The sequence below is a fragment of the Fusarium fujikuroi genome, chromosome FFUJ_chr07 (assembly GCF_900079805.1).
Source record: "Fusarium fujikuroi IMI 58289 draft genome, chromosome FFUJ_chr07".
NCBI lineage: Eukaryota > Fungi > Ascomycota > Sordariomycetes > Hypocreales > Nectriaceae > Fusarium > Fusarium fujikuroi.
In genome coordinates, this window is record NC_036628.1 from 202,668 (window position 1) to 215,387 (window position 12,720).

Consider the following 12,720-nt stretch of genomic DNA (forward strand, 5'->3'; position numbering starts at 1 on the left):
TTAATTAATATTTATTATTTTTTAATCTTTAATAGCTATAAAAGTTATTAATTTATTAATTTTTAATTATATTATAAAGTTAATAATATTATTATATTTTATATATATTTTTATATTTTATATTTATTATAATTACTTAATATTAAATACTTTAAGTTATTAAAAAAGATATATAATTAAAAAATAAAATAATTAATTAAATAACTTATAATTTATATTTTTAAAATTAAGTTTTTTTTAGTTTTTTATATTGCCTTTTAAAAGATTATAATTAAGTTAAATATTTAAAAGGGTTTTAAAGAAACTAAATTTATTTCTTTTAAGCTTTAAGTTATAATCTTAAAGCTTAATATATAATTGTAACTTTAATACCTATTAAAGAGATAGCTTAATAAGCTTAAATTTAAACTTTAAGGACTTTAAATACAGTTTTTAAGGCTAAATTACAGTCTAAATACCTTTATAATTAAATTAAAAGATATTATAATAGCTTTTTAAAGTTAATTCTTAAAGTTTTTTAATTTTTTATAAAGATAGTTATAAAAAATATATAGAAGACTGCCTTATTAAAGGCTAAAAATTAAGAGTTTTATAAAGTAAATAATATACTTAATTAGTAATATAAAGTAAAAAGGGTATATCTATAAAATAAAAAGAGCTTACTTATATAAAAAGGTTAGAATTTAATTAATTAAATAAATATAGGTATATAAATATTAACTAAATTATTAAGAAGTAGTAATTAAAGAAGATTAATTAGGCTAGGTATTTAATAATATAATATATATAGTAAAATTAAATATAATATAAAGATCTATTAAGTAGTTTTAAAGGTATTTAATAATAAATATAGTAATTAATTTTAATTAATTAAATAGTTTATTATATTTTTATTATAATATATCTTAAGAAGGTTAAGATTTTTATATTATATATTTATTTATACTATATACTTATTATATATATTATACTTTAAAAAATAGCTATAATTTATTAAGTAATTAAAGTACTTTTTATAAAAAAAAAAAAGTAATAAATAAAATAAAGTTTTTATTATTACTATTACCTTTATAAAGATAATAGCCTATAGCCTACTTATAGTTTAAAGGGTAAAAAAGATTATTATTATTATTATTACTTTTAGTAATAATAATAATAAATATATTAAGTAAAAAAGTAAAGAGAAATAAAGGTTATAGAAATAAAAAGATTAAAAAGGTTATTAATAAAAATATCAAAATAAAGCTATATTTAAATTAAATAAAGATTAAATATATATAAATAAAGGCATAAAGGTAAATATAATAAAAAAAGGATATAAATAATAAAGAAATAAATTTATTAAAAAGAAAGTTAATAAATAAAAAAAGAAAGGAAATATAAGTAATATTAATTTATAAAATTTATAATAAAGTAATTTAAAAAAAGAAAAAAAAAGACTAAAGACTAAATTATATAAAGTAAATTATAGTAAAAAAGATATAAAAAGTATTAGCCTAAAGATATATATAAATTATAAAAGGTTTAAATCTATAAATATAAAAGGTTTAAATAAATAAAATAATAACTTTATATAGATTTAGGCTAAAACTTTAAAATCCTATAATTAAAGTTATATAAAGCTTTAGGCTAGAATTTAAATATTTTATAATTAAAAGATTTATATAGTTTTAAATTAAATCTTTAATATTTAAGAATTAAATTTAATAAAACTTAAAACTAAAGTCTTTATATACTATAAACTAAAATAAATAAGGCTTTAGGCTAAAGTTTTTAATACTTTAGAATTACTTTTAGTATTTAAGTAAAAGGGCTAAAATATTCTTTTTATAGAGAAAAAGAAAGGTAAATAAGGAAATATATTATAGATTTAAGCTTTATTTAAGCCTCTATAAGGCTATATAACTTAAAGGTTTAATTTAAATTTAAGCTAGAACTTAATAGTATATAAGGAAAGTTCCTTAAAGAATCTTTTTTCTTTTTTTAAATTTAATAATATTTATATTAATATCCTTTTAATTATAGCTATAAAGCCAGTTTATAATACTTTTTATATTTATAATCTTAATTATAAGCTAAATAATTTTAATAAAGAGAGGGTATTAAATTAATAATTAAAAATAGTAATTATTACTATTTATTAAAAAATATTAATTAAATAGAAAGGTTATATTAATATAAAGTATAAGTTTAATATAAAGCTAAAAAAGGTAATTATAAACTATATATAAGCCAGGTTTACTAAAGGTTTAATTAAACTAATTAAAATTATTTTAAAATTAAACTTTTTATTATATAATATAATTTAAAATCCCCTATTTATATTAATAGTGCATAATGCGTAAGAATCCTAACTAGCAGGATAATAGTTAATCCAGGCCTTAGTATTATCCTAATAATATTATAGCCTACCTTTAAATAAACCTATATACCTCTTTAAATATTATTACCTTATAACTAAAGGTGATTTAGTATTAAATAGTAGTAGCTATAAAAGATTTCTAGTAACTAACTATCTATAATTAGCGCTTTAACTACTATTAATAACCTCTAAGCCTACTAAATGCATTTCTAGCATCTTTAATACTACTAAATTCACTACTTAATAACCTTAATTACTATTATCTATATAAGCGCTATTAAAGGCATTACTAAAAGTATATATTATACCTAAAAATTAATAATTATTTAATTAACTTAAAAGTCCTAATTAAAAAGTTATTATTGCGTATATATATATATAATCCCTAATTCCTAATCCCTACCTTATATAGTTATATTATAAAAAAGCAAAAATTATAAAAAATAATATCTTTTATTAAATTTAAACCTATAACTTTTAGCTTTTTTAGTATTTATTTAAGAAAGTATAATCTACTATATATAATTACTAATATATATAACCTATAATTATCTCTATTAATACACTTTTTTATAAAGTTAACCTACTTATATAATAACCTTACTTTTTTTTAAAATAATTAGCCTTTTCTATTTTAGATTATTAATATTATAAAAAAAAGGCCTTTTAGCTGTATTTACTTAAGTCTATTATTTAGTTATAGAAAATCTTTATAAGATATTAAGTAAGATAAATCTATTAGCCGTTTAATATTTACAGGCAAGACCCTTTAAGTAGTATATTAGGATAAAACTAAGGCCAGAAGGTATAAGATAGCTTAGGTAAGTAGTATAGTATTTAGTATAAGGCAGTAACCCCTTATAGTTATTAGATAAGGAAGAGCCACTATCCTATTAAATTACTACCTTTTAATATATTATATCTCTATATTACTTAAAGTAATTAATATAATTATAGGTTATATACCTTTTAATATAATTACTATATACTTTTAATTAATATATTATTTAATATTGCCTTTTTATAGCTCTATACACTTAAGTCTTTTTAAAGGCTATTATAATTATATTTTTACTGTAATAGCTTAATTTAATTATAGTAATAGTCTTAATAACCTTATAGGCTAAAGATATAATACAGTAATAAACTCTTAACTATAATAATAAAAAAAGTATTTTAATAACTCTAAAGATAATTAATATTATAATGCATTACTTTTATTCTTATTGTAATAACTTTAAGGGCATAGTAATGCTTAATCTACTTATAATAATAAGTCTAGTAATAATAATAAAAATAGATTTAAAGCTCTATAATCGCAATAATATAGATAATAATTAATTCTCTATAATCTTTATAAAGTAGAAAAAGATATTATTTAATAGATTAAATAATATTAGAGAATTCTAATATAAGAAATATACTTCTATTAAATAATAAAAGAGTATTATTATATTAAGGCAGCTAATACCTTTACTATTTAGGACTTAAATATTATAAATATAATATATTAAATACTATCTTAATAAATCTTTAAATTATTAATAGCTAATAGATTAATAGCACTACCTTAAGCTTATATCTTTTATCTTAAGTATCTTTTATAATAGTAAGAAGAATATATTAAGGTATATAAATTATATTAATTTAATAATTAAAATTAGGCAAAACTGATTATAGTATAATAACTAAATAATATACTTTTTGCTTTAGTTTCTATGCTATAAGTTTCTATTCTTTAAGATAATATATTAAAAAGATCTAATAATAATAGCGCCTCTTAATAATATTAAGGAGTAATAGTAAATACTACCTAATCTATAGGCAATTTAAGTAAGAAGATTTAAAAGGAGATACTTAATATCTTTAATCTAAATAATCTAGATAATAAGGATAACTAAAGACTTATTACTACCTCCTTAAGTAAGATTATTTATATAGATATCTTTATATTCTATAAGTACCTTTTAGTATTTAAGCAATTTAGTAAATACAGTCTTATAGATTATTATATTAAGATACTATTTAGTAAAGTAAGTACTTAACTTATATTTAAGTTAAATAGTTTTAGTTATAACTAACTCCTTAACCTTTTTATTATTAAGTTTAGTTATAAACTTATTAAGTAGTTTAAGTATTTAAATATAGATATTTTAAATAAACTTTACTTCTTATATTATATTCTTAAGGTTACTATATATAGGATTATATTTACTTAATAGGCTTAATAAAAGGCCAGTCTTATTAAGCAGATTAAATATATATAAAATAGCACTATTATTATAATACTATTTAATAAGATTAATATTAAGATTTAATAATTTTTTATATATTTTAGTAAAAATATATTACTAATAAGCTTTATTAGATAGTATAAGTAGTGCTAAACTATAATTAAATAATTCTATTACTTTAATAATTAAAAGAATAGAAATAATTAGTAATATAAATCTAGCTATTCCTTAAGCTATAATAAAGAAAGTTAATTTAATTAATGCTTTTATAATAAGTCCTCTAGCTTATAATAATATAATAACTATAATTAATTAAAATAAGATAACTAATACTAAAGTAATAGACTATTGCAGTTATATATAGATGCCAGAAAGAGTAATAATAAATATAGTAAGTGCTATTATAATAGCAATTATAATTAATATATTTATTTATAAGATAATAACTATATATATAAGGATATTAAGAAAGAAAAGAAGGTCTATTAAGAATAGAAATATTCTATTATAAAAGAAAAAAATAAACTTAAGCTAGATAAAGTTAATATTAATAGCAATAGTAAGAGTATCTACTTATTGCAATCTATATCCTCTAAAGAGGCATATTTAACTTATATAATTAGAAATATATCTTATTTTAACGGTTAAAAGGAGCTATTTTGCGGTATCTATTAGCAATTCTTCCTATCTTAAGCCGTTCTTTAGGAATATAGCCTTACTAAAACCTGCATTAAACTAGCTTAGCTGGCTAGAAAGTAGGCACCTACTAAGTCTAAATAGTATAATTATTATTATTAGGATTTCCTATCTTAGAATAGGCTTTATTAATATTTTAAAATTAATTATATATCTTAAATAATAATAGCATTTAAGTTTAGAAACACTCTTTAGGTTAATAAGATAATAGTTATATCTATAAATAAGATATTAGTATGTACTTATTATTAACTATAGGTCTATAAAGTTAATAGCAATTATATATATCTTAAATTTAATATAATAAGCTTTCTAGAAAAGAGAGATAGTTTCTATTTATACTAATATAGGTTATAGGAAACCTATTATCTCTAGAGAATAGCTTTAGACTTTAAATTATACTATTAAATAAAAAATACCTATCTTTATTTAAGGAATTAATAATAAAGTCAAAAAGCCTTATACTAAATAGGTAACCTTTACCTTTTATATTAATAGTCTTAATAAAAATGGTATAGATACTAGGCTTATAGAATACACTTATAGCGCCTAGGTTTAAGATAGAATACTATTATCCTCTTTAAGAGCATTACTTAAGAATAGATAGATAGCTCCTTATAGTATTAATGTTATAATAATAGATAGATATCTTTACTATATAAATCTTAAAGACTTCTATATTCTATTTACTATCTCTTAGCTCTCTTATTAAGTTAGCTATTATATTATTATAATATAACTAATAATAGTACCTACTAAATAGATATATCTTATCCTAATATTATAAAAAGAAGTCCCTAAGGGAAGAATATTTATATTTAATAGCTATATTATAGAAGCCTTTAATGCACTTATTAGCTTAAATATAGCTTCTAGTATAGTAATTATTAATAATTCTAATAAAGATATTACCTTTTAGAGAAAATAGAAGCTAGAAAATATTAAGGAATATAAGGAAGATAAAATATACTTTTTTAGTATATAGAAGGCCGCTGCCCTTATCCTGCTAGTAATAGCCAGTATGGCAATTATAGAAATATTAAAGGGTACTATAGATATTATAAATATTAAGATCTTATTAGAGATTAATCTTATATTAAAAATTAGCGCTATAGTAACTAAAGAGATTATCCCTTAAGCTATAAATACTCCTTAAGTCTCTATTTTTAGGATAGATAATAATTATACTACTATAAATGCAATATAAAATATAAGAAGTGCCATTCTTAAAGATATTAAGGAAGTAAAATTACTATATAAATAACAGAAGAAAAATAAGAAAAAGTAACTGCTATTAAAGGTTATAGAACTTCTTAATAACTAATTAGTTACCTTAGCAGTAACTAGCTTAACTCTCCCTCTTATTAAAGAGCTAAAAGTAACAGTTTTAAAATTAATACTAATAATACCTTATATCCTATATTAAGTATATATATAGAAGTAACTTAATCTTCTTAAGATTATAATTTAAGATAGAATTTATATCTATAATAATAGATCTAGCTTTATATAATAAGCTTAAGACCTCTATATTAAGTATATTACTCTATAGATTAACTTAAGACTTATTTATATACCTAAGGATAAACTAATAACTATACCTCTTATAGATAACTGGTATAAATAGAAAGTCTCCTAAAGACCTTATGCCTATAGACTTAAGGATTATAATCTTATTAATTAAATCTTTAATAGACTTTATAATTAAAAGCAGATAGAATAGGTTATAAAGCCTATACCCTTTACTGTTTCTATATTTATTATCTAGAGAATTATTAATAGTAAACCTAAAGGGAAAGCTATAGTTAATTTAAAAGCACTAAATAAGGTAATAATTTCTAATAGCTATCTATTATTAAGATAAAAAGATATTATTGCTGTATTAAAAAAAGCAATATATATCTTAGTAATTAATGCCTTATCGTTTTTCTTTTAATTTAAGGTAGTATTAAAGCATTAAAATAGATTTATAATTATAAGTTATAGAGGCTTAAAAAGGTTTACTATTACTTTAATAGGCTTTTGCAATTTACTGGTATATACTTAATACTATATAGATAGGCTTTTATATTTATATTAGAGTTTCTATTATGCCTTTATTAATAATATTATAATCTTCTTAAAGTCTACTGCTAAGTATACTTAATATATAGATACTTTATTTAGACTGTTTATCTTAAAAAACTTATCTATCTCTTTAATAAAAAGCTAGATTAATTATCTAAGCGCTTAAGTATTAAGATTTTATATTAATGCCTTTAGTCTCTTTATAATAGTAAAAAGAGTTATAGCCTTTATTAAACTAAAGTTTTTATAGCAGCTTGCTGCTCTTAAGTAATATATTAGGGCTATTAAATATATTTAATATCTTATTCCCTATTACACTAAGATTATAAAGCCTCTATAGAAGTATAAGGTTATACTATTAGTAAAAGGAAAAAGAATTAATAAGATTATTAATAGAAATAGAGATAAAAGAAAGTTATATACTAAAAATATATACTATAATCCTACTTTAGTAAAGAAGATTGCCTTTTAAATAATTTAGAAGTAAATTGCATTTAATTAAGGATTAGTTTATTTTAATCCTAAAAAGCGTCTTTTTCTTTAACTAGATATTAGTATTTAGAGGGGATTTAAAGCTATTCTTTACTATATTAAAGATAGATATATTTAGAAGGAAGGGATATAAATCCTATCTAATATAGTTATACCTATTTACTTTATTAGCTAAACTCTATCTAGAGCTAAGACTTAATATAGACTTATAGAGCTAGAGATAGTAGCGCTTATTTAGGCAATAAAGCAACTTAAGGCATATATCAGATTATTAAAGAGATTACTTACAGTCTTTATAGATTATTTAATAATAAAGTAAATTATAAAGAAAATAACTCTTAATATAACTAGCATTAATAAAGCCAATTAATGTCTTATTAATACTTCTATCTACCTTTTAGAGTATAATCTATATATCTTTTATATTTTTAAAAAAAAGAACTTTATTTTTAATGCTTTTAGTTATCTTAAAGCTCTAAAGACTAATAAAAATATTAAAAGACTTTATCCTAACTATACTGCACTTAATAATATATATATAGATATAGAATTATTAATATCTTAAGAGATAAAAGATAAATTTATTTAAAGATATATTAATAATATTAAGTATCTACCTATTTTTAAAATAATTCTTAAAGTAGATAATAAGCTAGTTAATACTAACTAACTAAATAGTAAGAATGCCATTTTTACTTTAAAGTATAATATACCTTTTATTTTAAAAGATAGACTACTATATTATAAGTAAATTAATAGATATCTTTAACTTTACATTTTATATACTATAATTAATAAAATCCTAAAGATAGTATATAATAATTAATATTACTTTAGTATAAAAAGAATAATAAAAGAATTATTAGAATTATTAATTTATAACCTAACTATAAGAATTTATAAGTATATTTATAAATATAAGATATATTATCTAGGATAGATAGATTATTAGTAAAGAATTAATAACTATATACTAATTTATCCTCCTATTATATTAATATATATAATTGCAATTAACTTTATTACTAATCTTTTGCTAGTCTCTTTTGCTAGGAGTCTATAGGCTATCTTAAGATTTAATTTCTATAATTAGCTTATAATAGTTACTTATATAGTAAGTAAATAATATCTTCTTATACCTAAATACTTTATATATACTGCTAAAAATTAGGTAATTATATTATTAAAATAGCTGCTTCTTGCTAATTAGGGTATCCTTAAGGTAATTATCTTTAATTATAATAGGAAGTTTACTTCTGTATTTTGGTAAAAGCTATAGGAGGTATTTAGCTATAAGCTTATAATAACTACTATATATTATCCTAAAGCAAATAGTTTATTTAAATAAAAAAACTAGATAGTAAAAGTTATACTATACTTTTATTATATTAAGTATCCTCTTTTTAATTAGTTTTATATTTTTTTAGCACTTTAATAGAATTTTAATAAAGTTTATAATATAGGAATTAAAATAAATGTATATAAATTTATTTATAGCTTTAAACCTATAAGCGCTTTTAATATAGTAATGCCTATAAAGGATATTGCAGATCTTTCTTATCTTTAAGAAGTTACTTATAAAGAAGTATAACTGGCAATAGATTTTATAGTAATAAAAGGAAAGTATTAATATAATAATAAGTATTGCCTTATTACCTTAAAATAGGGAGATTAAATATATCTATAACTTTATAATAGATATTATCTTTCTGGTAAACCTTTTAAGAAGTAATCTTAATAGAGAATAGGTCCTTTTCTTATTAAATAAGTTATTAATAACTTAGCCTATAAACTAGAAATTCTAAAGCAGTAAAAAATATATTTAGTAATCTCTATTAAGTATCTTATTTCTACTTATACTAATAACTATATTAATAAGTAACTTAATCTTATAGAGGGTAAACTAGTTAATAAGAATTGCTATAAAGTTAACTTTATTATTAAATAGGAGGTATAAAGATAAAGAAAAAATACTATACCCTTTAAAGGATTTTTTATGTAATAAAAAGGCTAGAGTCCTAAATATAATTAGTAGGTAAAGACTGCTAATATAGATAAAGAACTAATAGAGTTATTCTATAAGAAGTATTTAGAGCAGTTTAATAATAAATTACTGTAAAAAAGTGGTTAGAAAAAGCGAATTCTAGTAAAGCTTACTTAAATAGATTAATTAATTATAGAATTATATTATTTAAAGTTATCTAATAAAGCTAAGGATAGCTAAAAAGGTCCTTTTAAGGCTAGCTATATAATGCATAAGAATCCTAACTAGCAGGATAATAGTTAATTTAGGCCTTAATATTATCCTAATAATATTACAGCCCACCTTTAAATAAACCTGCATACCTCTTCGAATACTATCACCTTGTGACTAAGGGTGATTTGGTATTAGTGCATTAATGTTTGGCTGGTCTTTATAATTGTAGATTGGTTACGTGCTGTATAGCATGATCTATTTTCCCCCTCCTTTACCGATATTATAACTTTAGGTCTTTGACTTTTGGCGGCCTGCCCGAACCTACACAAAACTTAATACATTTTCCTTCTAAACCCCATAATTACCCCTCTTTTATCCATTTCGCGGTACGCGTCCCTCTTATCTTTATACTCTTATGGTTTGAGATTATGACGAGCCTGTTGCAGCGGCTTGGTCTTTCTTAGTACCCTCTTGGCCTGCCACTTAATGCCCTTAAGCCACTTGTTATATAAGCTGCCTAGGTAAATGGCCTTAATAAATACCAGCTAATTATAGCTTAGAGCTACCCCTTTAAGCAACTTACCTTTAAGCTTATTAAGTTTCCTTATCTTAAGCTTAAGGAATCCTTTATTAACTAGCTAGTAGTAAGGCTATAAGACCTCTAAGATTTTATAACTAAAGGCTGCCAGCTTAATGCAGTTAATATTATTTATATACTTTTAGGCTAATCCAATTTCTATAGCTATATTATAGAGGTTAGTATATTTATCTCTATTAATAAATAGGTTAATTAAGGGGATTATATTAAGGTCTTTAATTAAATAAGCCTTATTAGGATTAGACTGCAGGCTTTTTTTAAGTATTGTAATAGGGCAGTTGCGGTATTATTAGCGATTGCAATTAGAAGTTAGGTTAGATAACTTACTGTTAAAGCGTGTTAGACGATTAAAGCGTAATATCCTTTAAAGTGGGGTGGCAGGAGGAAGATTCTGGCTAGCTAAAGAGCAAGGCTCTCTAGCTAAATTAAGTGCATTTAGGTTCAGGCTGTAATTAAGGCAGCTAACTTAATAATATTAACTTAATAAAGCTTTACTACCTAGAAGGTAAGGAATATTTAAATTATAGTAGAGTTTAGAGATACTTAAATACCTTTTAGGGCTAATATATAAACTTAAAAAAAAAAAAAAATTTAAAAAATTTAAATTTATATAATTAATTATATTTTTTTTCTCCCTTATTATTAGCCTTATAAGGCCATTAAGCTATTAACTTTATATATAAAGGCTTAAATAATAAGGCCCCTATAGTAGGCCTATATTTTAAAGGTTAAAATTATATAAGGTTTATTTGTCTTAATAATATAATTACTGCCTTAATTAAGTAGTATTAATACTACTTACCTTTTAGTAACTATATTAGCCTTCTTTTTTTACCCTAGCTAAAAGAGTATTAAGCCAAGTCTATTATAAAGTATATTCCCTAACTTAACTTTCTATACCTATTAGTTATAGCTATTAATCCCTAGTTTAAACTACTACTTCTTTATTAATATTACTTTAACTACAGCTCTTAGATATAAGGTTAATTAATTATATACCTAGATATATATATTTAATTAGTAGAGTTAGTTATTATTAACTTTAGGTTAATTTAACTTTTGCTAACTAACTTATATAAATAGAGTTAACCTAATTCCTTTAAACCTTTAAACCCTGCTATTACCTTACCTTTATCCTAGAACTCTATTTATAGATATACTATTTTTAATTTTATATAACTAAAAGAATACAGTATATATATTTAGCCTTAATAATTATATTATTAAGCTACTCTTTATATAAGGCTAATAGGCCTATTAATATAGTTAGAAAAGCTGCCTTTTTTATATTAAGAGGTAAGCCTTTTTTAATAGCTCTTTTTAGCTTTTTTAACCTAAATAGTTTTTTAGCTAGCTAAATTAAATAAACTTAATTATTTAGGCTAGCCTAATCTATATAATTAATTAAATTAATTAAAGTGCAGTTAAAAATAGCTATTTTAATTAGGCTAAATAAACTTTTTAATAAGAAGTTCTTTATAATAGCTATAGCTATTATATAAATCTTATAGTAATCTCTATCTCTAGCCTAACTTAATACTAATTTAATTACTATAATAAGGTTATAGTTAATTATATAATAGCCTTAATTAGGTTTTAGGCTCTTATATATAGGCATTATATTAGTAGCTATAATTAATATTAGCAATTATAACCAATAGTTAAGTCAGGGAACAGACTTAAGTGTAATAGACTTAGCCTAGTTAAATAGGTTAATTAAAGATCTTTTAGCTAAAATAAAGGAAAAAGGCTAATATAGCTACTAAAGGACCTACAGGCAGTATTAATACTGCTTAATTAAGGCAGTAATTATACTATTAAGGCAGATAAACTTTATATAATTTTAACCTTTAAGATATAGGCCTATTATAGAGGCCTTATTATTTAAGCCTTTAAATAAAAAGTTAAAAGCTTAATAGCCTTATTAGGCTAATAATAAGAAAAAAAAAATAGCTATTAATATTAATTATAGCTATTAATATAATGCCTACTATATAAAATAGCCTATAGCTATATAATTAGGTCTATTATATAACTAGCTATAACTTTAATATAGCTATTAGGCCTGCCTTAT